The sequence below is a fragment of the Lepidothrix coronata genome, unplaced genomic scaffold, assembly GCF_001604755.1.
Source record: "Lepidothrix coronata isolate B3197 unplaced genomic scaffold, Lepidothrix_coronata-1.0 Scaffold21, whole genome shotgun sequence".
In the NCBI taxonomy this organism is placed as follows: domain Eukaryota; kingdom Metazoa; phylum Chordata; class Aves; order Passeriformes; family Pipridae; genus Lepidothrix; species Lepidothrix coronata.
The window spans coordinates 3,091,421-3,118,429 of record NW_016690201.1 but is presented as its reverse complement, the minus strand read 5'-3'; the positions used below and the strand labels follow the sequence as shown (position 1 = coordinate 3,118,429).

Genomic DNA, 27,009 nt, shown 5'->3' with positions numbered 1-27,009 from the left:
TCCACTGTCCCCAGAAAATAAAAATTAGTGTCAGGTGGTATAGGATAAACTCCAGGACCTGGTCATGCTACCTCCTGGCAACTGCAAAATTTAACCCTGTTCTGAATGGAACCAGGATATCCCTTTCTACTCTGCTCATGTGAGACCTCATCTGGAATTCTGAGTACAGTTCTGGTGTCCCTGCCATGAGAAGGACATGGAACTGTTGGAGAAAGTCCAGAGGAGAACCACGAGGTTGATAAGAGGACTGGAGCACCTCCCCTATGAAGACAAGTTGAAAAACTTATTCAGCCTGGAGAAGAAAAGGTTGTATTTACACCTCAGATAACTTCCAGTGTGTGAAGGGGGCCTGCAGGAAAACCGGAGAGGGAATTTTCATCAGGAACTGTAGTGACAGGACAAGGAGTAATGGATACAAATTGAAAGAGGAGAAATTGAGGTATTAGGAAAAAAGTTTTTACTGTGAGGGTGGTTAGACACTGTAACAGGTTGCCCAGGGGGATTGTGGATGCTTCATCGCTGGCATTGCTCAAAGCCAGGTTGGATAAGGTCTTGAGCAACCTCGTCTAGTGGAAAGTGCCCCTGCCCATGGCAGGCGGGTTGGGACTAGATGACGTTCAAGGTCCATTCCAACCCATTAGCGTTCTGATTCTATGATTCTATAAATTCCCAAGCACTGAAGAATTTCAGAAATTTGTTAACTTAAATAGAGTAAGAGAATTAAACATGACTTTCTTTTTGTATTAATTATCATACTTTAACCAGTAATTTTCAGAAATTTTTTTCCAAGTGTCATTTCTATGCACTGTATTCTATATAGTTATTTACATCATTGATATCTCTGTTCTATATAAAATTAATTTAATGCCAATTTTCTTAGAAGGAAGAAAAAAGGTTTCTTAAAATTTATTTCCAAAATGGTATTCTAGATAAAAAGAATAATTTTTCAAAGCATATTTCAGTAAGTGGATTCAAAACTAAAGGTAAAACTGGAGGAGAAGCTGTGGTCTACAAATTTTCAGTGGAAAGCCAGACCAAGTCTTCATTCAATTGAACTTTCCGAAGATGTTCACCGTTGTTAAGAAATGTACTTTTTTTTGTCCAGACAATGATACTATAACAAGCTTACGCTTCTCCTAATGTTAAGCACTGGCGGTCATAAATGTGTTCCCTACATGAGAAATCCTTCACCATCTAAAAATAGTTGCAATCATTTTGCTACAATCAAGAATACAAGCTAACTCAGGAATATCAGAAGAGGACTGCCCAAGTTAAACAGGATATGGTATCAAGTATCTACAGTACATTTACTTTTTCACTTGGTGCCTGAGAGGTGGTATTGCTCTAACCTAAAGCAACCATGAGTGTTGCTTATGCCAGCAGACACTAACCGATGGAATTCCTATCATGAACACTATGAAAAAAGTCCCACAACACCAGGAACTTCTGGTCATGTGTCTGAACTGGACCTGCACTACTTTTCATGCTCTGCCTCAGTCCAGGAAACTACAGAAATGGGCAAATGTTCAGGGACCCAGATTATTGAAAGCCTGAACTAGGCTAAATTAGGCAGAATTTCAACCCTTACAATGTACAAGAAAACACAAAATAATCCATGATGTATCTCTGCCTGGTTCTCCCCAGCCACTCACATCACATCGTTTGAGTCCAAGACTTAGGTCAACCCTTGCTTTGTCTCTCTTCATTGTAAAGAATCTTTACACCTTACCAAATCAAAAGAAGTGCTGTATTTTAAAAAAGTGGAACTCAATTCAAATATAAACACATACAGCCGGCATCTGAATATCCATTTCTGGCAGCTGAATATCCATTTCTGGCACCTGACTGCCAAAATAATTCTATTGGAGTACCCAGTTTTGAACTTTGACCTAAGAGTGTTCCCATCACAGTGTTTCTCTCTGCTTATACAATAAAGGAGCCAAGAAATCTCTTACCGATTTTTGTCTATGTCCAGACCATAGTTCCCTCTAATTAAGCAGACACTGTTAAATAAAAACACAGTAAGGTGATCATGGCCATCCAGTTTTTCACTGTAAAATTAACACCTGAATGGTGGGTTTGCAAGGCAAGAGGGTTGGCAAAAGGGTTATGCTGTGCAGCTGGTGTAAAGTTAGTGTAGTGGTCACAGACATCCAAGGTTTGAATATCTGAATGTGATCAGTGTGAAGCAGATCTTTTTTAGAAGCTTGAGCTTGTTAATGAGTTAAGTGACCACAGAGTTTATAACTACCGACTTTTTTTTTTTTTTACAAATCTGATTCTTCAATGCTTTAATACTACAGTGCTCATTTGTTGGCTTTTTCTTGCTTCTGCTTTTATTGTCACACCCCACCATTCACTCTCCCTAAATTCATAGTGGTCTCTCCTGCTCTAAATTCACTATTAACAGCAGTAGGTGCAGAGCAATAGCACATCACAATGAATCCTCATTGAATTTTGAAAACAACTGAGAGAAGAAAATGAGTTGCCTGCAACTGCCCAGACTACCTGTCTGGTGAGAATACCATCTAAAAATAACAAAAATGCTGTCAATTTATGTTCACAGGAGCTGGGAAGAGACTTACATCTTATTTTTTATTCAGTAAGCACTACAGAGTAGCAAGCTTTGATTGCAACTGGACAGTGGCCTAGATGATTCACGTCCCTTGACTTGTTTCCTGAATCTCCATACCACATCACTTATTCCCTATGATAGGTAAAACCCTTACTTTTTACACTTTGTTTGTTTCTATATCTTACTTACCAAATTCAATAATAATGAACCTGTGTAACATGTATTTTGAAAGTTTAGTAATTAGGTTTATAGTAGTCATTTAATTTTTGCCATGAAAGTGTTCCTTGAACGTCTGTATTATGAAAAGGAGAAGGACAGGGCTTTGGATTAAATGAGCGAGACCTTCAGCTGTGGAAGGATAACTTTGTTCACCCCAGTGGCACAATGTCATTTGAAAGCCAATTCCCCTGAACTAGAGGATCTTCCCTGACTTCATCTCTCCGGTTGGACTTTTCCGCTTTGTAATTAAGTATTCATTGGGTAAGAGGGAAACAAAGAATAAAGAAAAAAGGAAAAAATAAACCCTTTGTAGAGGTTCCAGTCCTCTGGTCCAAGGAATATTTAATTATTTAGGCAAAGTGGAAATGCTTTTCCAGAGAGTCTGGAAGAGTTCTACCATGGTGGTTACAGTCCAACAGAGAAAACAGAGAGGAAACTCAGTGTATCTCTACAGGGAAAGAGGTGCCTGCTTAGCTTTTTTAAAAAGCATACATAGTTATACTTACCAAGTGAGTTGAAAAGGTATGGTGCAGTTGAAAAGCAAATCAGTTGTCTTTAACTAGATGTCCAGTATTTCTTTAGAATTGGTGTTTTATCCTAAATTATTCAGGTAGTTATCAAAGAAGGAAAGCAATGTGAAATTTATCAGATTTAAGGTGTCTGATCCTGTAATAAATACGGGATATTTGTTGTGATGGTTTGTTTGTCCTAAATTATGCTGTACAAACTTTTCTAATCCTTAATAAAGTTAGCAAAAGCCTGAGGGGGAGGTATCCTAAAAAGAAGAAGGTACTTCTGACACAGGGAGTTTTTTAGAGGAAAGTTGATTAATTAGTGGTGTTACATACACTATGTACCTTTACCAGTGATGTGGGCTGAATCCAGATGATAGGTCAAATGCACAAGTGAAGTTTTAATGAAAACAGATGCCCAGAGGATCCTACAGCAGCTGTGTCTGTCCATTGCTCCATATGTGGAACATCTTCCCATTGCTTCACAGTGCTGGACTCCCTCACTTCCAAGAAACCCAGGGCCTCTTAAAACAAGGTTGAAAGGAGAAAGGCTTGCTAGTCAGCTGGCAGCATATCCGCATTTTTAAGCTAGCCTGGATACAGTGGAGGAGAGCTTAGTTTGTGCTATGTGACTGACCTCTCTTAGCCAAGTTCATAGCAGTGTGAGCTATCAAATATGACAGGCTCTTGGCAAGTATTTGCATGCTTTTGGCTGGAATCTCTTCCAAGCCCAGCTGGGATCAATTAAACTAAATAATAGTCCTTCCAATAACTAGCTCCTACCTCATTCTTCAGAAATTGTTTAGTGTTCAAATGTAAATACTGTTCAGTTCATACTTTGCTCACCCCTTCCCCCACTTTGAAGAAAATGACAGACCTACAACACGAAGAGTTTTAGAGCAAGCTCTTAAAGGTTGAATAAGGAAGAAACATACATTCTTGTCTTCTAGTTTGCCATCATGAAATCCATTCTGCCTATCTAAAACTCTAAATATGAATAAAAATCCCACCACACATTCATTCCTCTAGACTTCATGTTAAATGGAGGTACTATTGTCCATAATTGATTGGTAAACCGGTCCAACCAAACTTATCAAATCCTGACCTAAAAATTTGAAGTAAATGTCCGAAAAAGCATCAGTTATGGTATAAATTAAGTTTTGCCAGGACCAGATAATGGCCACATTAGAACCAGGAGCATTTAAATTCAAGATCAACTTTTTTTAGGGATTTACTAGTGATTACTAGTGATTTATAGTGACTACTATAGATTTGCTGCGAGAAACATGAATAATCAACCTTGACTTTTAAAAGATGCATATCAGTGCAATTGGAGCAAACACATTAATGTTTTTCGTTGTAAATGAAAAGAAGAATTATTTTCCATTCAATTTAAAAATTAAAAAAAAAAACTAATTTTTATAACACAGTAGTCTCGAGATCTTTCCTGACCGGAGCCCATGTTAAAACCATGAATCAAAACAATTCCTTTCTATGAAACCAGAAGTATTTGCACAGTTTTAAAGTCCCTGATCACTCTATCAGTTACAGAGGAATACAATTCCCTACCCAAATAAAAAGAAATATAATACTTTATTTTTTATTTTAATTAATTTACTGTAGTTTTACATGCTAGATTCCCAAAATCTAATGTAACACTAAGAAAACAGCACTTTTTCTGCTAGGCATTTGAATGTAGTTGGATCATTCAGCTGCTTAAAGGCCCTTGATGAAAGGAAGCCAAGATTTTTATGATCCTGCAAAATGTCCAGTACTACCATGGAGTAGTGTGGCGTTTTGTCATTGCATTCCTTAGGTAATGACTCTCCCCACCAAGTATTCTCCCTTCATTTGAGGAGCTGGAATAGCCTATCTGGCCTAAGCTCTAGACCATGTTGTGTTAACCTGACAGTCCTCTCAAGGATCTTGCAGAGCCTCTTTAAGCAGTCAAATTTTAAACACTGTTTAATTCTACAACTATGGTTTCTGAAAATAAAGTCACTTTAAAGAAACAATATGAATAGCAGAAAGCCTGTAATGCCATTAAACTTTAGAAATAATTCCTTGGGTGAAGGGTAAGAGAATGGCTTAAGGGACCAAGCTGGTCACTTAAAAATCCCTCTCTGTAAAAAGACCAATAAACATGCCATTGCAAGGTCCTAAATTTATCATTTTTACACAACTTTGAGAAAATCCTCACTTCTCTAGAAAGAGAGTTTATTATAGTTGTCGGTACTGAATGGTTCAACAAGAAATCTTCTGAGGTAAAATATGGTAAAACACTTCTGCCTCACAGGAGGAAGTAGCCTTTGAGACCGATCTCCAATATCAGCACATTTTAGTGATGTGATTCCACCTGCCATAGACTGTCTACTGATCCAAGTATTTCTTTGAAAAAGCAAAAAAAAAAAAAAATACATTCCTATGTAAAGTAAATTTCTATTTCAGTAAACTTTCCAATGTAGGACATGCCAAGCAAAATCACAGTTACCCTTATAGGGGGAAACCTCCACAGTGAACTTCTGGGATAATTTCCTGACAAGAAAAACAGGTGACCTGACAGCAACTAGGGAATTCAGTTCCTTATTACATACATAAAAAAATACCAACTTCCATTCCTAGAATCCCAACTCTACACCAAAGAGACATCATGAGTTTAAGCATCACTTTGCTCTTTCTTAATGGTTCCCAAAGGGACTGCCTCAGAGTAGTTACCCAGATAAAAAAAAAAAGCCACAAAAAATCACGGCCTCACAGTATTTTCCAATTATTTCCCAGCTTATGCCTGGCAACATTCTAACGCTGTTTTCAGACTGCATTCCAGGGAAATGTTTCCATTAGAGTCACAGCTGAGGCAGGAGTGAATATGGATAACAAAGCGAACATTTCTCCTAGGTATCCCAAACCAGCTCCCAGTCTTGTCCTGTCCTGTCCTGCTGGCTGACTATGCTCTCCAGACACCCACAGGCACAGGAGTATGTCACAACAGAGACACTAACCCTTGGAAGAGACACTAGGTCTGGTCTGTGTAGACCACACCAGATCTGCAGGCTCATTTGGACTCGCAGTTGGGCTGATATGAGATAGCCAAAACAGATTATTCAGCTGTCTAAAGCATTTAGCAAGTTACTCATAGGGTACAGCCAGGAACCACCAAGAGGGAAGGGATTAGATTCTGCTATAAATTACCATAGATCACGCAGCATAACAGACTTATTTTCATGTTTTCACCCATGTGGCTGTTTCAAAACATAGGAGTGTGTGGGGATGGGGGAAAGGAGACAGGAGATAGGGGGAGTGGGAGAAGGGGGGAATGTAAGAGGAATTAATTTAGGGATGTGTAGTATGTAGCAAGTCATCTGTAGTTCACAGACACAATAGTAGCACTTAGAAATCAAGGCAGATGGACAAACGAAAAAGGCTAAAACAGTGTGGTAATATGTAGTAAAGAGAGAAAGAGAGAGAATGGAGAGCTTCAGGGAAGGGCTCTGCAGCTGAAGTAGGGAGCACATCTGGGTCCCTCACTGCTGCACTGCCATAGTGTCCAGCCTCATCTGTCCCACCCAGGGACAAACAGCCCAAGCTACACCTGACAGGAGGAGGCTTCTGGGAGATAGGGTGAGGAGGGAGAGGCAGAAACAGCAGGAGAAAAAGCAGGGGACATTCTCCCTTCCAACACCTATGGAAGGTGGGAGGGGATGCACTGAGGAGCCCCTCCCTTGTCTCTTTGCAGGGTGCTACTTTGACACCTTCCTCCTGGCTCTGCTTGCCCCTTGCTTTTCCCCAAGTTGGCACCGATCAGAAATTATTTTCTTGACAGAGAGCAATGAAAGCAATAGGATCATTCAAACCCCAGGACATCTTCCATAGACCAAACCAGACCAACTGTCAAGCCATTGGGACCAGAAAGCAGTGTGCTACCTGAGGGAGGGTTCAGCATTGCTTTCTGGAAGATACAATCATGACAGATGATCTGGGAGAAGAAGGCATAATTTTACCTACTGCACACTGGTCACGCAAAATGGGCCAGAAAAGTGTCCAGTAATGGCTGAAAGCAGTCAAAGTTTCACACAGACAACAGATAAAGGAAAGGGGAACCTATGCTTTTGCCTAGGGAGTTAATCACTGTGACAGCACTTCACTAGTTGCAGCTTTGAGAAGAACATCAGATTGGTCCTTAAAAGAAGGGCAACAAAATAATAAAATTATGTGAGAGCCTATAAAACCTGGGGTCTGTGGTCACAAAAAGATTAAAGAAACTCAGAGTGAAATCAAAACAGTTCATAAACTAACCCTGTCTGTCTCTGTGCACCATCCTTTCTCCTGCTCTTGTTCTCAGCCCAGCAGCCTATGGGTATCTGCAAGGATGCTACACAGTTTGCAGAAGTTCTTTGTTTTCATCCTCTCTCAGGCTAGCAGCATGTCTGCTCCCTGTCTCTCTGCCATCTGTCAGGCTCTGCTCAGGCAGCACATGAGCTTGTGCTCCCCGGCACCCACATGTACATGTGCCGTGATCTCTCTCTTCCCACTCCCCTCAGCTCTGTGCTGAGCCCACCCTCAGACCCTGTGCTTCATCAAGGCTCAGCCTGCAACTGTCAGGAAAAAGCAAGCTGCCCTTTAAAGTCATTGACAAGGAGGCTGAAAGTCATTTGGGAAGTTATGGAATATTGCATATCAGAAGTATGTGGAAAAAAGCCCGAAAGTATTTTCTAAATAATACCATCTGTATTGATATGTGTTCTACATTAACTCTCTTTTAATAAAAGACCCACATTGCACCATCAATAAAAGCAGTGTCAATACGCTTAGTAGGTACTTTTATATATCTACTTTAAAATATTGCTTACAAAAGCAAGAGTTTATTAATTTTACTACTTATGCTGTTAAGGTGGAACATAGAAGTCCTGAACAATTGAACCCTGTCTTGGGTCAAATCTTGCTTAAAGTGCATGGGAGAGACAGAAGAGACACAGAAGACGTGTCAGGAAAAGAAAGATCTACAGTATGTTATTAAGCTTCATGTATGTAACAAAAAATGATGTATTAAAATCCACCATCCAGTTCTTATGTTGTGTTTTATTTTAAACAGGAACCAGCAGACACAGTGCCAAAATACCTTACTGAATAGCTAAGTGTAGTGTAATGCAGAATATCAGAAACAGAGTCTGGTGAAAGGAGGCAGGTTCTGTATGCTTGAAAGGTACATTCTGAAATTTCATCAAAACTTGTGAAATGCAAGCTGTATGGAAAAATCACTGTATACATTTGGTGAAAAGGAAATAACAACAGCAGAGTTGGTTAAATCGAACATATTGGTCCCGTTGTGGGATCTCCTGCTGGGACCTGGAAGGGCTGCTGGACTGCCATCACTTTCATCTGTGCAAGCAGGTAATGGAAATTTTTATGGAATCAGAAGCACCTTGGCAATGCCTGTGGCAATTCCTTGGTAATTCACTTTCTCTCCATCCTCAGGAATCCACAATATTATACTATTATACTATTCTTTTTTCACAAATCCATCAGTCCTTCCAGTGTCTGCCCACAGACTTAATACTTTAGAAACACCCTTATTTGTCCTCTCAATTTCCTTTCAGCTACCTGTTCATCTGATAAAGATGAAGTTGTACTAGCTGGGAATTTTGAAAGTAGTTTTCTAGTTCCCTTGGTGTGGTTGAGTGGTGAGATTTAAGGTCCTCCGGTCCTTTAAAATGTGCAAAGTTGGGGGAGCTGGGGACAAAGAAAAACTATGCCCAGGTCTAAAGGACTTTGGCTGTTTTGCAAGAGCAGCTGTTTCTTCCTCAGGTGTCAGTGCATATCCCTCCACAGTGCATTTCCCTTGTTCTGTACAAGATACTAATGGATGAAACAAAGGTCTTTTCACGGCATCTGCTGCTTGTGTTACAAGAAGAATAAGTACACTCATGAGACTGGAAACATTTAACAAAAACAACGAGGAATTTTTGTATATACTCTGAAACTTTTGGAAAAGAGGGAAAGAAATGTGAAAGCACTTTTTTTTCCTGTTTATTGTAAAGTTCAGCTAGCTCCTGTTATTGATTCACAAAACTGCACTAGAAGCACTAGAAAGAGCACATCAGCTGGCTTAAAATGTGAGCAGAGTGGGAAACAACTGTGCAGAGATGCCTACAGCATTATGCCCCTTTAATTTCCATGGTCCACCTCACAGACATTAATTAAAGTTAGGGAATGGGGAACCTTTAGAAACCTTTTCCATCAAAACACTCTTCATCTCCTTTCCAAGGGTGATACCATAGATCACAGTTACTTTCCTTTTTTGTCATATATAGGAGAAAAAGAAATCTCTCATGAAAAATGGCACTCATCATCCATAATTAAAACAAAATAATCACTCTACTAAATACATATCCCACCTTTAAGAGGATAGGTACTTATGATGGCTATTAAATATATCATTTGGGAATGACAAAATACCATAGCGATTAGAGCAGTGTACAAATGAGGATAGAACAGAAGTTGCATAAATTGGCTGAGAATGAAGGATTTTTTTTACCATACTCTTCAGCAACTTAAAGAGTATTAAATATAAAAACATGTAACAAGAGAAATGTAAGACACTCTGCCTACATCCCAGTAGAGAACACACAGCAGAGTAACATGAGCCTTAAGCTGGAAATCTGTGACAGCCTAAAAAACCCTCAAAGTCTGAGCTCCTCTCCCTTCCCCAGAGATTGTTTCATAAGTTTTCTGTACAATTTTATTCTACAATAATATATCTTAATAGTTAATGCCCTGAAGCTCCAGATAAATACTTTGATAAGAAAGTTCATAAATAATTGTATTATCATTCTCTGAATAAAGTCAGATATTCTGGTATGTAAGGTGCCTGAATGTTAAATGACCCAGACTTTTAAAACATGTTCCAGTATTTGTCAACTGGAGAGAAAATGTGATTTTTTTTTTCCAGAAGTCCTGAGCTGCGAATTCAGCTTGTCAACTACGGTGACAGAATGAACCTCTGTTCATGCATCTCTGTTTCTCAGTACAGAATATGACTGTGTTCAGGTGTTTCTCATCCAGAACAGGTGGACTCCGTGAAGCACTGCAAGAGAGAAAAATATGTGACACTGCTAATATAAACAGGTGGGTGTTCTAGAATTAAAAAATGTGATGCTTATTGCTGTACTTCATCATGTGAATTGTATACTTTCAGTTGTGTCTTTGGCAGATGAAAGTAAATTGAAGTTGATACTCACCATTTTACACTATAAATTTTATTTCAGAGATGTTCTTTTATTATTGATGATTATTACCTATTGATGCTTCACTTGTTTCAGTAGTATGTTTCTCTTTTTCACTAGAAAGACACAATAATATTACTATACTAATGGCCTCCTGGAATTCCTTAACTTTTCCAGAACTACAAACCAGTTCTCTTTAGTGAGAAATAAATATGCCCAGCATCAACACTGGATCAAAGTTTTTATACACAATTGCAGGATCAAATAGCTACAAGACACAAGACTGGTTGTGGCTATCTCTCTCTGTAAATAGCTAATAGAGATATACCTAGACATGAGGAAACACAGGCATCTTCACAAATAAACAAATAAGTTGAAGGTTTCTTTGAGAAACCCACAGCAAAGTCCTGTCAAAGCCATCAACAGCATTGAACAAATATCTTCCTTCCTTTGATTAATACCTAATTTTGTACTTCAGTTCCTTTAAGTTTAACCCTGAAACAAAGTATGTATTCCTGGGAAGGGACTGAATTATATTGTTGTCCTTAAAACACACAGGTTTTTTTTTCCTTTGTGAAAAATAAAGAGATGTAAACCCTTTCTTTCAGTTCTACCCCTCTTTAGAAAGTGAAGAAGTAAAGCTAAGCAGTGGAAGATACTTTTCAAGCAGCACCATCTAGCTCTTTACCACATTTGTCAGTCAAGGTACTAGCTTGCATATTGACTGCATTTCATGTCTTCATGTTGCTGTTGGACACACCAAGTTAAACCCTAAATCCACCCAGATGCTGTTTTACTTGACTTCTCTGATCTGAAAAACCTGTGGATTTTCCATGGCAATGGTGAGTAAATGCTTCATAGTTTAGATTAGATTAGATTAGATTAGGAGGATGTTTCATAATCATAAAGAGGTACCTCTCCATGCTCTCTAATTTACATAATTCAGAAATACCAGTTCAACCACCTGTTCTGCTCTAAGTCTTACACTGTGCGTGTCACAGCAGTATGTACAGCTTGGCACCACTCAGCTCTTTTGGATCTTTAGGAAGGATTAATTCTTTTTCTAGAGAAAGTGAGTTGGGCAAATATATTTTTTCAACAAAAGGACAGCAAGAAAAAGATCAACCATAAAATGGCTTGACTTGTTCATCCTGGAGAAGAGCAGATTGAGGGCAGACCCCAGAGCAGTCTGCAGCTTCCTCATGAGGGGAAGTGGAGGGGCAGGTGCCAATCTCTTCTCTCTGGGGACCAGTGACAAGACCTGAGGGAACAGCAAGAAGCTGGGAAGGTTTAGGTTGGCTATTAGGAAAAGGTTGTTCACCCAGAGGGTGGTTGGGCACTGGAACAGGCTCCCCAGGGAAGTGGTCACAGCCCCAGGCCCGATAGAGTTCAAGAAGTGTTTGGGCAAAACTCTCTGGCACGTGCTGGGATTTTTGGGGTGTCTTGTGCAGGGCCAGGAGCTGGGCTTTGGTGATCCTTGTGGGTCCCTTACAACTTAGCATATTCTGCGATTCTATGAAAAAAATTCTGGGAACTTGATGAAAAGGCTATTCTGTATGTTTGTGTCATGCTGCCCATGAAATTTGGCTAAAAAAAATGAGGAGACATTTTCAAAAGTAATGAATCATTTTCCGTGGCTAAAATATTTCATCATGAAATTTCCCAAGAAATTTCTGTTTCACATTAGTCTCCAAACACAATTCCAAGTTGTATTCCAAGATGTGATGCTTAATCTCTGTCCCACTTAACAGACAGGGTCCCCAGCAGGGTCAGTACAGGAGATTTTACTGAAATAAAACAGGAGTGTATTGACCTAAGCAACAAAATTGCAACTATATGAGCAGCATTAAGATATCTGGCTAGCAAAATGCATTGTCACGTAGAGATAGGACAAGGGGAAATGGCTCTGACAGAGAGCAGTTTAGATTGGATATTAGAAAGAAATTCTTCCTTGTGAGGGTGGTGAGGCTGTGCCCAGAGAAACTGCGGGTGTCCCACCCCTGCAAGTGTTCAGGACAATGTTGGATTGAGCTCTGAGCAACCTGATGCAGTGAGACATGTCCCTGCCTATGGCAGGGGGGTGGAACAAGATGATCTTTAAAGTCCCTTCCAACCCAAATCATTCTATGATTGTATGATTCTATGAAATAGGCCATGTTTAAACATCTAAGAAACATGAACAAGCACTGTGTAAAAGTGTCACTACTGTTAGAAACTGCAGGGGCATGGGAAAATGAAAGAGAAGTTGTCTTTTACAGAAGTTGTCTCTTCATTGTCTAAAATCCATGAATGGATATAGAATCTGAAACTCATCAATAATGGTTAATACATGATTGTTGTAAATCCAGGGTTTAAGGTTCTTCTTTTTAACTTTCACAGGCCTTGAAGACTGATTTAAACACAAGAATCACAGCTCATGTGGACTAAGCCTGAGGTGCACCCTCCAATGACACATGTAGGGTTTAGTTACTTTCACACTTTCACATTAAGAAATACAAGATTTTGGTGGGGTTTTTTTGAAATTAAACGATATCACAGCTTTTGACGTCTGAAAGTTTCCTACCATTTTTCAGTTTAATAAACTGAAGATTTTAATAGAGGTCTTTTAAAAACACATGCTGCACTCTGAAGGTGTGAATATATCCTAACTAGCCAAGTTTACATATGGCTCATACAGGAAGCTCATAGGTTTCTTCGTAGCCTGACAGCGAAATTTAGCTGTAATTGAGTAATATTAATAAAAAATAATCTTTAGGACATCTGTTCCACACAGTAGAGGGCTTGGGTCATACCATTTCTGCTGTATCACAAATGAAAAAAAGAGCAAATCATAATCCAGGGAGAAGTCCTGAAAAACTCAGCTCAGGAATTGGCTAAAGCAGGTGTTTCAAATAGAAGCTGTTGGAGCAGATCACTTAACAGTTATTGCTAGCAACAGCGATAATAACTGTTTTGGTAGGGCGAGTGAGGAGGGGTAAATTTATGATTTAATGGCACTTATGTTTTATACATAAAAGGGTGTCATTTTAATAATTTTCTTCTTTTTATTGCCTGAGGTGCTTAAGATGCATAACCTATTTTCTCAGATCACATCAGCACTAGGAAAACATATTTCAATATTTTACAGAGTAATCAAGCTGGGATCTATGAGTTATCAACAAAATGCCAGCTGAAACAAATCCATCAGCTATAAAGTATGCTTTGTATTTATATGGGCAAACTAAGTAACTTTGGAAAAGAAAAGAAAAGAAAATAATTCATCTTGCAATCAGGGTACTTCATGATAAAAATGAACTTCTTTTTCAATTCTCTTGGAAATTTTGAATTGCATTATTTTTTTCCTGGACATGCACTGTAGCTAGCACACCCCTGGCTTTGCTCACACTGTGATCAGTAAGTGGGTAGGCAAAAGAGCAAACACAAATACTTCTTTGTTTGATTTAGGTCACCTTCTGTTGCCAAGACATTGAAAGTTCATGTTAATTTCTGTCACCTGCATTTAGAGACATTTAGGCAGCTAATGTCTTGGAAGACACACACATACATCTGTCACTGTCAGGGAGATGCTGGCCATAGGCTAGCGATGAACATTCTGGAAGGTGGAGACAGCATTTCCCTCAGAACAAGAGGCGAATGACAAGGGAGATATGATCAAATGCAAAAGCATCTGGGATTTGCTTTAGAGAAGAGGTCATAGACCTGAAATTCAGAGTAAACAAAATCACAGAATATTCTGAGTTGGAAGGGACCCACAAGGATCTTCAAGTCCAATTCTTCAATGAATGGCCCATACAGACTCTAACCAACTGAGCTAATCTCAGGGTCAAACAACTGTCTTCTTTAGTCACAAAACTTTTTCTGTGTGACTTCTCTGAAACCTATGACAGGATTATACTAACCACCATGTGCTTAGAAGACAGAGCCTCTTCATAAAACATAACATGAAAACTTGAACAGAACTTAGTGACTTAAGTTTCTGCCTTTATCCAACATTATTAATTTGTTTCATCCCACAACAATCTCTTAGGCTACCAAGCAATCATCCAAGTTAAATTTCCCAGTAAGGCATCAAAGATGGTTCTAACTATCTCTGCTACCTTTTAATATGATGGATGTCCAGTTTAATTTTCATATTTTTGGTGCTGACTGCAGTTAGAGATGACTAGTTCCTCAGCACAGGTCTCTTAAGGAGGTGCTGGAATAGAGGACAGACATAGCTCTTTTCACAACCCTGTCCCCCCTCACGTCCTCTCCCCCTTTTTGTTCCATGGCCCAAATGTGTGGGAAGCGAAGAGCCACCTTGGAGCCCAAAGAGCAGGACAGGGGCCCAAACCTTGCTCCGTGCTCTGGGTACAGGGCAGAAGCATCATGTTTTAAAAAATTCTCAGCAGTGACTGTACTTTGTGGTGGACACTGTCAGTGCGAGCACCATAGGGTGCCCACCCAGCCAAAGTCCCCAGCATCCTCTACCATCCTGTTCAGACCTCCAGCACGGGAACTGTCAGCTTAACAAAGGAGACGCTGTGGTTTGAGATGGGCAGCTGGAAGAGGGGTTAATTTTGATATTGTACTTCAGAGCCTTATGTCCAACTAAGCCCCATTTAAGGCGTGCAAGTAATTTATTATAGCTAGTTCTACAGACTAGTATTTCATATTTAACAACTCTCCTCCTGTATTTCCAAAATACAAGCCTTATTTGAAAAGGCAGTGATTTCAGATATACCATGGAAGGACTTGCTTTTCGAACATCTTAAAGGCAGTTTTGCAGTCCAAGTGGAGGCTTTGGCAGAAGTTTGATGTGGTGGTAATACTGCCCAATCCAGACTTTTTCTCTTTAATGGAAAATGATGGAAAGTCCAGTTTTAACAGGATTCAGACACCGGCTCTTGGAAGCAGGATTTGGTAACCAAAATAAAAAATATCTCAGAAACTTTAATGACCTCCTTCACTAATGCCTGGCCCGGTATTTGCATTTAATAATTGAAGCTATCAGTTTACTTTAACATAGTGGGTCTAAACTTGCTTTCTAATACAGACACAAAATCTCCTTGGCTGCACTGTCTGTAGCCAGAATTTGGGACAATATATTTGTAAAAATAAGATACAGTGATGGTAACTAAAATAATTTTGCCATTATTTGTCAATATTGTTAGAAGATGAGATAATAATCCTCACACCGTAGTGCCAGTGTGGTGTTTATAGATCTTTATAGTTGTCAATGAAATCATCATGACCTCAGGTCAGGGATGGGATCTCCTGCAAAGCTGAGAGAGCTGCATGGAAAGACCCCACACCTATCCCAAGCTGTTCCCTTGAAATCCCTTGAACTTCCTAAGGAATGAGCTAGAACTTCATCATAGGACAAACATGTCCTACTAGATAAACTCAGAATTTGGCCCAGGAAACTTTGGATCTTGATCCCCACCATTTTAGAGAACATCTCTACTGCTGTGATATAAAATTAAAAATATTTGAATTTTCTAGGCAAATATGAATTTGAAGGCAAATATGTACATTTCATTAGAACAGCTGTTTCATATTATTTTTAGAGAGGAACATTAAAACTCAGGCATATATTGCACTGACAGCAAACTGTCTCACTGCATTGTATAAAGGGGACTTCAGCATCATGGCCTGGTGAGAAGTACTGATAACGCCCCTCATTTGGGTCCTCACCTCCAGAAACTTCTCAAACAGGTAAAGTGGAGGTAGATGCTTTAAACTGCTGAAGGAAAGAACAATTCTGGAGCAGTCCACTCTTGCCAGATCATCATTTTCCCACAAGAAGCCCCAGGCATTCTCTGCCTTCAGAACACAGCACCAATTTTCTGGACAGCCTGGCAGTGTGATTTACTTACTGGATTACCACAAAATCGAATGTGCCATTTTGTGCTGAGTGTGGGGTAAACACATGATAAATGCATTGGAAACCACAGTTGCTATTACACAGTAGCTTGTGGTACTGGTACAATATGAGATAATAGCAGAGGGCAAAGAGCTCCTTGTAAGGCAGCTCTTTCCCTTACAAGGAGCCTCAGATGAATACAGCAGCCTGACCAGTTGATTCAGATTTTAGGCCATGCCATTATCACTGTATCAACTCTAGATCGATCCTACTGAAAGCTGGATAATTACATCACTTTATTTTCTAACAGTATAAAAGTTATAAGATATTGTAACGGGCAAAATTAACCCTTGCTCAAAAAGCCATCAAAATGCTTACATCCTAACTGAAAGCAGGGTTCCCATGACATGCCTGAGAATTGCCCAGGCTGTTGCAAAGTTTAAGTTTGCAACGAGGAGGGTATATATGTTTTCTTCACAATGAGTACAGTTCATGTTCTGTCATCGAAGAATTTGGACAAGTTTAACCAGCTAATAATGAATTACAGAAAGGCAAAGGAAAATAAGCATGGAAAAGAAGAGAATCATCAAAACTGATCAATGTCCATTGTAAACAAACACTGACCTAAAAATTTGTGTGCAGCTACAATATCTCACCCTCACCAATCCACTGTGTTTAACCACTTCCATTTGGGACTGGTTACATTTGTAGAAACCTGGCAGATTAATCTGCTGTTTCTATAACTACACCTAAAAAGTTTTCTTGTTTGTGTTAATAACTCAGCTTTTAATAACAGAAATAAGAATGTTATCTTTGCTAAACCACAAAAATTGAAGTTATGCAATATTATGATTCCACTTTAGGCAAACAAGAACTTGGAAATAAGTACCCATCACTAAAGTTACCATCAGATTTTCAGGGGAGCTAGCTCGTAAAAGAGAAGTGAATTTCCACCCTCCAGATTTGCTTGTTTCTGTTTGCTGTCATGTTTTTTAGAGTAATGTAGCACTGTGTGTTAGTTACCTCAGGTGGGGCATAAGGGAAAATGTAGCTATTTATATAAGGATATCCAAATCCACACCAAGGATTATTTCCACAAAGACTTTAGATCTGTGCCGGTTTCGTGAGTGAGAATATTATTTGGTATGGACACAAGAATTGTCATTTGGCACTGTTTTCCAGTGTTGATGTGGGGTGAGAATCACACAATGGCAGAATCATTTAGGTTGGAAAAGACCTCCAAGATCATCAAGTCCAACATTTTAGTGATCACCACCTTGCCAACTAAACCGTAGCACTGAGTAACATGCCCAGTTGTGCCTTGAACACCTCCAGGGATGGTAACTCCCTGGAACAGCCCATTACAATCAATGCTTGACAACCCTTTCCATGAAGAAATTCTTCCTGATGTCCAACCTAAACCTCTCCTGACACAACTTGAGGTCATTTCCTCTCGTACTGTCACTTGTTGCCTGGGAGTAGAGGTCAACCCCCACCTTGCTGCAACATCCTTTCAGGCAGCTGTGGAGAGATATAAGGTCTCCCCCAGACCTCCTTTTCTCCAGGCTAAACACCCCCAGGTCCCTCAACCTTGCAATGGCAATAGAATAGGTGGATACATTGCAGAGTATGAAGATTAAAGCAGCTTTTGTAACTTTTTTGCTAGACTCGTCAGAAGACTGTCAAAAGGAGTGACTAGTAGGAACAAATCTGAATTAATAAGAAGTACCCACTTGTTAAACAAGTGCCAAGGAATATTTTGGATTGAATATTCCAGTGGTGTGGGGGAAAACAATGAAGAATATGGTGCAAAGGAATTACTTTGCTTTGGAGGAATGTAGCTAATTGGGAGACAGGGTAGGAAAAAACATGATTCGGGGGATATAGTGAGCATGAAAAATGTCTATACATGGAAGGGAAATGGAAGCAGAAAGCAAAAGGAAGGAAATAACAGCAAGTCAGGCATTTCATCATGAAAGGTTATCAGATTTGTTGAGCATGATATCCCTGTAGTGAATCCATGCTGACTATTGATGACTTTCCTATCCTTCATGTGCCTGGAAATAGTTTCCAGGATAAATTACTCCATCACCCTTCCTGGGATTGAGGTGACACTGACCAGTGTGTTGTTTCCTGGGTTCTCCTTCTTGCCCTTAAGGAAGACAGGAGTGACATTGGCTTTCCTCCAGTCCTCGGGCATTTCTCCAGTCACCGTGATCATTCACCGAGAGCAGTCTCGTGATGACAGTACCCAGGTCGCTCAGGACTTGTGGTTACTTCCCATCAGAGTTCATGGACTTACATATGTCCAGTTTGCTTAAGTATTCCCTGACCTGGTCATCTTCCATGGAGGGTAAATTTTCCTTCCTACAAATTGTCCCCTGCTCTCTAGGGCCTGAGAATGATGAAGTCCAATCTTGACAGTACAGACTGATATGAAGAAGTAATTCAGCACCTCAGCCTTTTCCATGTCCTGTGTCAACAGGTCCCCTGCCTCATTCGGCAGCAGAACCACATTTTCACCAGTTTTCCTTTAGAACATGTGCACTTAGAGTGTCCTTCTTATCGCCTTTGACCCTCCTCACCACATTGTCTCCTAGTTGGGCTTTGCCTTTCTGACCCCTGTCTTTGCATGCTCAGATAGTGTCTCTGTATTCCTTCCACATTGCCTGTCCCTGCTACCACCTTCTCTCCACTTTATTCTGATCTATGAATTTTGCCAGGAGCTCCTGTTCACCCATACAGGCTGTCTGGTATTTTTGCCCAACATTCTGCTTGCTGGGATGAACTGCTATTCCATTGGTTCGTGATTAGCGATGCAGGGGCACCTTTCTAAGGAGATAAATCTCTAATCATGACTTGAAAATACATTTCAGTTGTGGGAGAGAGTAATTAATATGCACATTTTATTTTTATGTGTGCATGATCTGTAAAATCTTAAGAGGTAAAAAATCACAAACATTTTGCACTGTTTTAAAAAGAGGTAAATCAAAAACCTAAACTTTCATTCTGCCAGAGGCAGTCAAATTCATTCCAAACCAGAACAGATGGACAAATATTTTTTTATGCCTGGAACTTTTTTGACTATTTTAACACAGAAACTCTCTGCACTATCACATCTCTCATGGGAACTGTACTTTGGGTGAATTATACCCAGACTCTTAGCAGCCTGCAATCCAATGTGTTGCTTGGCACAACACAGATCTATGATCTTGGCACAGTTTTACTGAGAAAATTGTGCTAATGTGTGAGAACATACGTGAACCAGAGCTGTGCAAGATAAGCAAAGGGAAAACCTAGACAGACTAGCTGTTGAAATCGTGATAGTCAGCAGTTTACAGATTCAAGAGAAGAAATATTGGCATTAAAAGCTGTAAAACCTCACAGGTTAAAAAAAAAAAAAAAAAAAAAGCAGACACAAAGAACAGAGGATGGAATAGAGCAATTTGTCACCTCTGTGGATCAGCTTAATGTCCTCCACTGCTGCCATCCTATTAATGTCCCATGGGGGAGAAGAACATGTTAGAGCTCAGGATAGCGGCTGAACAGCACAGCTGTTTGCTCTGCACATTCCCGATAAATAACTGCCAGGTGTCCCCAAGCTATGTGCATTCTGCTTATGCTCAGCACAGAGGAAAAGGTGCTTGAGCACTATAAACTCCTTACATGTGTCACTATCCAAGGTCATGTCCCCCGATGGGAACCTTCTCTCTAAAGTCTGCAGGTTGATTTTAAGAGGTGAAAGGAAAGAAATACACTCCTCAGGGGGAAATAGTAGCAGCTTTTATTCTTAGCTATTATTTTACAATGCAGCATGGTGAGGAGATGTAGACTGATGTCAGACTGAATCATTTGCTGTCCAAGGAGTCAATCAAAAATATTCAAATTTTTTTTCAATTTTGCCACTGGAAAATAGAAAACAATATTAAAATTGAAATATTTGCACATAAAAAGACAATGCCAGAGATGCTGCATGCTCAATGAGGAAAAATTTATGGAAAATTTCAGATCAGTTCCAATTTCAGCTCCAATTCAAAAATTATTTCAAAAGTGGATCTCTTTTTTTTCTCATAAAAGCGATGAGAAAATTTCCAAGAAATTATGAGAAGGTTATTGAGTATAACAGTTTTAGAGCCAAAAGAGAGCACTGGAGCTGCCTGTCCTCTCTGCCTGCTCCCTGCTGCCCCACAGTTGGGCAGCAATGGGCAGAGGTATAAAGAGTCTCTCATTTTTTGTATCAACGCACACTGGGGGGTGAACAGAGAACAGCCCTGGTGAGAAGAACTTGGGGATGCTGGTGGATGAAAGGCTGGAGATGACCCAGCCATGTGCACTGGGAGCCCAGAAACCCCCCGTGTCCTGGGCTGCATCCAAAGCAGTGTGGGCAGCAGGGGAGGGAGGGGATTCTGCCCCTCTGCTCTGCTCTGGTGAGACCCCACCTGCAGTGCTGCCTCCAGCTCTGGGGTCCCCAGCACAGGAATGACATGGACCTGTTGGAGTGAGTCCAGAGGAGACCACCAAGATGATTAGAAGGATGGAGCACTTCTGCTATGAGGAAAGGCTGAGAGAACTGGGATTGTTCAGCCTGGAGAAGAGAAGATGGTGTCCTATTTATGGCCTTCCAGTACTGAAGGCAACCCAAAAGAAAGACAAAGAGATACTTTTATAAGGGCCTGTAGTGATAGGACAAGAGGAAGTGACTTCCAATGGAGAGTAGGCTTAGATTGGATAACAGGAAGAAATTCTTTAATGTGACAGTGGTGAGACACTGGCACAGGTTGCCCAGGGAAGTTGTGGATGCTCCATCCTTGGAAGCACTTAAGGCCAGGTTGAAGAGGGCTTGGAAGGTGTCCCTGCCCACAGCAGGGGTCTTGGAACTGGGTGATCTTTATGATCCCTCTCAACCCAGGCCATTCTATTATTCTATGACTCTATGATCCAATTGAATGTATTTATTTTAGCAAAGAAATGTATTTGCTTTGTATACTGGTCTCAAAATGAGTTAACAGTCACAAGAGTTTTGTGTAAGTTCTGCACTATTCTGTACAGCTGCTGTATGAAACCAAGGGTATACAGGTAAGATCACCTGCCTAACCCCAAGCCAGCCTTTCATCCACACAGGAATGAGGTTGCAGCAGCTCAGCTTCAGTCCCCATCACCTTCTGACAAGCTTTGCTCTAACACTAGCCTTTCCTGCTGTATTCTGCAGTTTCCCTCACGTAAAAGGCCAGCCTGGCAAAATCCTGGTGCAGACGGAGCCACAACCAGCCTCCACCAGCACTGTGGCATTCTCCCAGGAGGGATTTTTCCTGCTCAGACCTCCTTGATATAAGTGTATGAGGCCACCCTGTGCAAAGTACAAAAAAGACGTTTTGGAAAGCTGAAATGAATGACCACAGCAAGTGAAAAAAAAATAGCTTATTGCTGAGACTGGTGTAAGGCATTCCATGAGTCATTGCCTCACAAGGATTTTGTTGGGGTTCTGGGAAATGAGGAACTGGGAGCTCATTTGTCAGGCTTTCAGAGCTGCAGGTGAAATACTGCCTTCAGTAGGTGGATTCTTGAAAGTCCTAACTGGAGGGTGTCACACTGAAGCATAACTTGCTAAACTAGTAGATTAGCCTTTATACTGGCAAAGCAGTGCCCCAGGGAAGTCTAAATGTCCTTTCGGTTTCTGTGAATGAATTACATCATTCATGTTAATGTTAAAAATGTTAGTTAAACATTTTACTGAATGTAGCTTTCTGATCCTGTGCTCATGAACAAAAGTCACTTGTTATAATGAATATTGAAGACACATCAGTAGCTTTTTTTCTTAAACTGAGGAATAATTTTAAATGCCAAACATTTCCTCATTAAACCTCTTTCATAATCTTAAGAGAGTGGAGTGGAGAGGGCAGAAGAATAAAATCTCTTCATTGCAAAACTGTGCTGCAATCTCACATCATTGATACTTACAGTACAGGCTTGGATGATTTGGATGATAATCAATCCACACACAGGGCACTAAGTTTTGCTCACAGCAGAAACTATAGGAAAAAAAAGGCTCTTTCTCTGAGAAAGTGTGGTATTGATAAAGGAGAATTCCTAGTCCCTGAGTATGATAGCTCAATTTTAATTGAATTTCTAATTTCAGAATTTCAAAGAGAGATTTCTTTCCATACCACTGAGCAAAGAGGAGTGATGGCAGTCCTCATTGCCCTGTACATCAACCCTGACCTTCTCCCAGGACATTCTCTGCCCTTCAGCCCATCGGGCAATTCTGCAAAAGCAGAGTATGATCAGGACAGAAGCAACCAAACAAAGTTTTCAAGATGTAGGCTGTCAAAGGTTAAAGTTGAATTAATTTCCTCGAGAACTGAAAAAGACATCTTCAGTGCACCAGGTCTTCTGCCTTTCAAATTTGAAAGTCCTTCTCCAAACACTAGAGGTACTAGAGTGATACTTGCACTTTGGTGGAAGAAGCCCAGTTTCTCTGGCCTACAAAATGGTTAAACTTTTGGTTTCAAAACATTCAGCCTAAGGCAGAGAACAATCATGGAACGTTGCAGCCCAACCCGTTAATGTTTGGCAAAGCCATAACCAGCTTATAACAGAGGCTTGTAATTAGAGAGGGTCGGAACATTCTCAGCTAAATGAAATCTCATTGAAATACGCTGTTTCATCCAAGCCAAAAAACATTTCTGTTTCCACAAAGGTTTTTTTTGGGGAAAGCTGAGAGAGAAAGCATGCTCACACACTATATTCTGAAAATTAGGTCACTAGTTTGGGATGTAAGAGAATCAAGTTTAGGTCCTGACTCAGAGAGATCTGCAGTAAAGAACAGTGCTCTTGCACCAGGAAGTACAGAGTTTCCCAAATGCCACAGTAGCTCCCTGGCTAGGTTATCTAAAAAAACTGACATATCATGAGAAACATGCTTTTATTATGATGCTCAAGTGATTTTATATCTTCAAGCACCACACGCAAAGTCATATTTTGAAACATTATAGGTTGACCTAAAAGGGAGCTGGCCTCTTCCAGAAATGCAGCCTTTTTCCTGAAAACCATAGAAGATGCACAACCATGAAACTACATATATAATCTATTTTTAAAACTCACAAAATTATTACAGTGGAAGTCATGAACCTACTATATACTCCCTATTTTTGTAGGAGAAAATTGTCAGTGTCAAAAATGGAAATAGTCTCCCAAATCTTACCTTTTAATGATTTCAGGGATCCTGTGAACAGCAGAACACACTATTCATTATATCTGAGGTGTACAAGCTTGTCTGTGGTTTATATGCCACCAGTGAAGGAAAAATGGGAACTAGGTTTTTTTCCTGAAAAATTTTATTATTATTGATAAATCATTTCCACCACAAAAAGTAAATACTTGTTTAATATTTAAGTTAACCTATCAAAAATAATTGCATAAATTTAAATGATGGGCCATTCCAGTTGTCCTCATGGGATGCGAATTAAAATGTTTGAGGTGAAAGCCAGAGCAATGCTCAGATTCTAGAAAACAAATCATTCATTTAATATTCAGGTTAATAGACTTTCACAATTCCTGCTGACCTCAAAGTACATTTTATTTTACCTGGTTTTTTAAGCTTATGCACATTCATAAAATTAAAACTTAGTAAAGGGGAATTCAATTTCCTAAAAGTTCTATGAAACAACAAACTTTCCAGAAAGAAAAAAAGAAGTTTACAAATTTTAACATGCTGAACCAGATTGGTGTGGTTTCCCTTCCATTACCAGCTGGCACTTCTCACAACCTGAGGACAATCAATATAAATGAAAGCCTGGTGTCAAGCTAATGACTTTTTGGATTTTGCAATAATTCAACTACCTTCAACTGTACCTTAATGCAGCCATCCAAACATGCATTCCTGCTGCTGGTATTTTTCTGACTTTCACATAATGTTTGTAATGCTGACTATGAATTTTAACACAGATTATTGCAATGCAACAAGTTTATTAATTTTAATATATTATTAAAATAAAAATATAAATGCGAATGCCTATATAGCAACTAGAAGCAATTTAAAAGTTTATATAAGTGCTAAGTATCATACTTATGATTTCCACAATTCATAGAGCTCTCAGATGTTTCTGAACAAAACCCTAATTTACAGACTTAAATTTTCTACCAGACACTTCTAACTTTCTATCAAAAAAGAGGTGAAAATTCCGTTCACATACTGAACACATGTATAAAAGAACATGTGTTATTTATTAACAGGAGCATTTTTTAAAGTCTATCCTGGCTTTTGAAAACAAGATGACCTCATACACAGGAAGGAGGTGTAAGTTGCTATTTCAGGGCTGTTTTGAAAATATTAAAAAAGGGAGTTAAAACTATTTTACATGCCACTTTTAATTAATCTAATTTCCAGAAGAATTTGACCAGTCACAATGCTAAGCATAGTCTTTGGGAAAACACTAAGTCCCACTCATTTAAAACTCTTTATGGCATAGTAATGTTTTTAGTTTCAATACTTTATGAACTGCAGAAGTGTCAAAAGCTTTTTACAATTTTCATTGAACGTTTTGAAAATCTATCTCAATTCTAATTGTCAAATGTCAATATTGTCTGGACCAAAATCAGGAAAATAACTCCTGCTACCTGATCTTAATCTTCCAGTCTGTTTTGCCAAATGCTAAGAGGAGAATATAAGAGTAATTCACAGTAGTCACAAACACTCAAGGCACTTCATATTCCACTGAAAAGTTACCAAAAGTAAGATATTTTATCATATTTTCCTGACATTAATGTCCTGCTCAGATCACCATCAGACTATTTCTAACTTGGCTATTTAAATTTTTTCCATTTTATTAGCCACTTCCTTCACCTAAATAGATGGCAATGTACATGATCTATAGAGTAATGTTATAAGTAAAAACTGAACTCAGTAGAACCTTCCTTTCTCCAAAATATTGTGGAAAGCATAAGTGGAAGTGCTTGAGCACAGTCACTGGGAGCTAGAGGGAAAATGCAGATAAAATTAAGGGCAAGTAAGAATGGAATTAGAAACACAGAATGGTCCAGAACAACTTCCTCCCCCTCTCTTTATCTTACATTCATTCAGCACACTACCGGTGGGGATGCTGCTGTTGTCTCTTTAATTCTATTAAAGTCTCTCCACATTCTTCCCTCTCTGTTCCCTCTTTAATTCTATTAAAGTCTCTCCACATTCTTCCCTCTCTGTCCCTCTTCTCTGAAGACTCTTTCTAATTGTTCTTGCTCCATACAGAGGAGGTTTCTAAATGCCAGTCTGGCAGCTGAAGGTGGAAGGATTCCTCCTGGAATAACAGATGCACAAACAGCCAGGTAGATATTTATATCCAGAGACAAGCACACTCACATACAGCCATGCCTCTATATGTGCATGTCTGTGTCTGAATGTGTGCATATGTGTGTGTACAGGTATATGCACATACTTATATACACATTTGCATGCATGCAGATATACATATGTGTGTGTATGCCTGTATAATAATATATAGTCATACAAATATGCATATGTGTACATATATCTGCCCAGTAAAGAACACAAAGAAGGTCTCCCAGTTCAGGATATATCGGAGGCTTCGGGAATTTTCTGGGATTGCAGAAGGTTTCTTAAAATTATATCTGAGCACGTTTGCCTTAGCATTTACCATGATATTGCAAAGCTCTTTAGAATTTGTCAGAGTAATGGAAGTTGATCAGCAAGTTAAAATAAAAAGCACAAGGTCCATGTACTATGCCATTAAAAACCCGAGCCTACACAAGCGTGTTTGGTGTAAGTATTCATGCACACATAAATCTGATTTGAACATGAGGGAGAAGAGTGTTTGATAGCCTGAAGAGCAGCTGTATTCACTCAGAAGATAGTTCGTATTTGTCTCTACATATGTTGATGACAATAGATGTCTCCTCCTCTTCATGGTGGAACTCACAAAGGTGTCATGTCAAAAGTTGTTAAACACAACCTTACTGAATATCTTTGAAAATGCTCAGAGCTATGAAACAGCCCTTTTTGCTCTTCAGGCCATGAATTTTCAGTGAGCACACTTGACACTTTCCTCCGCCTATTTCATGGTGGGCAGGAAACCTTCCAAAGAAAAGAAAGAGTTTTCACAGATGAGCACAGGATCAGGCTGGGGCCCATAATTACAATTAAAGTCAGATATTGAAGGAAATACAATGTGACACAGCATTTGTTGTTTTTACTACAAATGCCCCAGGCATTTGACATTGCCTATAAAAAATCTATAACTAACTGCCATCATTACTATTAAAAGGTTTTATTTTTCTATGATGAGCCAGCATTGAAAAATGTTTATTCTATCCAAACAAAAAATAAATTAACAAAACTCTGAAAATTGATTCCAAGAAAAATGGCAAACATTTATATCAGCTCTTATTTTTCATTGCAAAAGGGCATAGTCACTGCATTTTACACTTCCTCTCAGTTTTCCTTTGCACAGTTAATCACAGAAGCCATTCTGCACTCATCTATGCTCACATTGCCTTTGTTTGACCATATTTTCTCAAAGTACCCTCTAGTACACAAAAGTCACTGGCTTGTAAAGACAGCTATGCACTGTAGAGAAATTAGGGAATGTTTATCCAACAAGCTAGCCTACTGATGGAATTTCTATG

At 39.5% G+C, this 27,009-nt stretch overlaps 1 long non-coding RNA gene across 1 annotated transcript; it reads right to left on the bottom strand.

The window, feature by feature from the left end:
* Positions 1–2,568: 2,568 nt before the first annotated feature.
* LOC108493937 lies at positions 2,569–20,813 on the bottom strand. The gene is made up of 3 exons (XR_001873662.1): positions 20,632–20,813; positions 13,447–13,454; positions 2,569–2,580 (listed from the first exon to the last, which is right to left on the bottom strand). It is a non-coding gene; the product is annotated as an uncharacterized LOC108493937 (long non-coding RNA).
* Between the last annotated feature and the right edge of the window lie 6,196 nt (positions 20,814–27,009).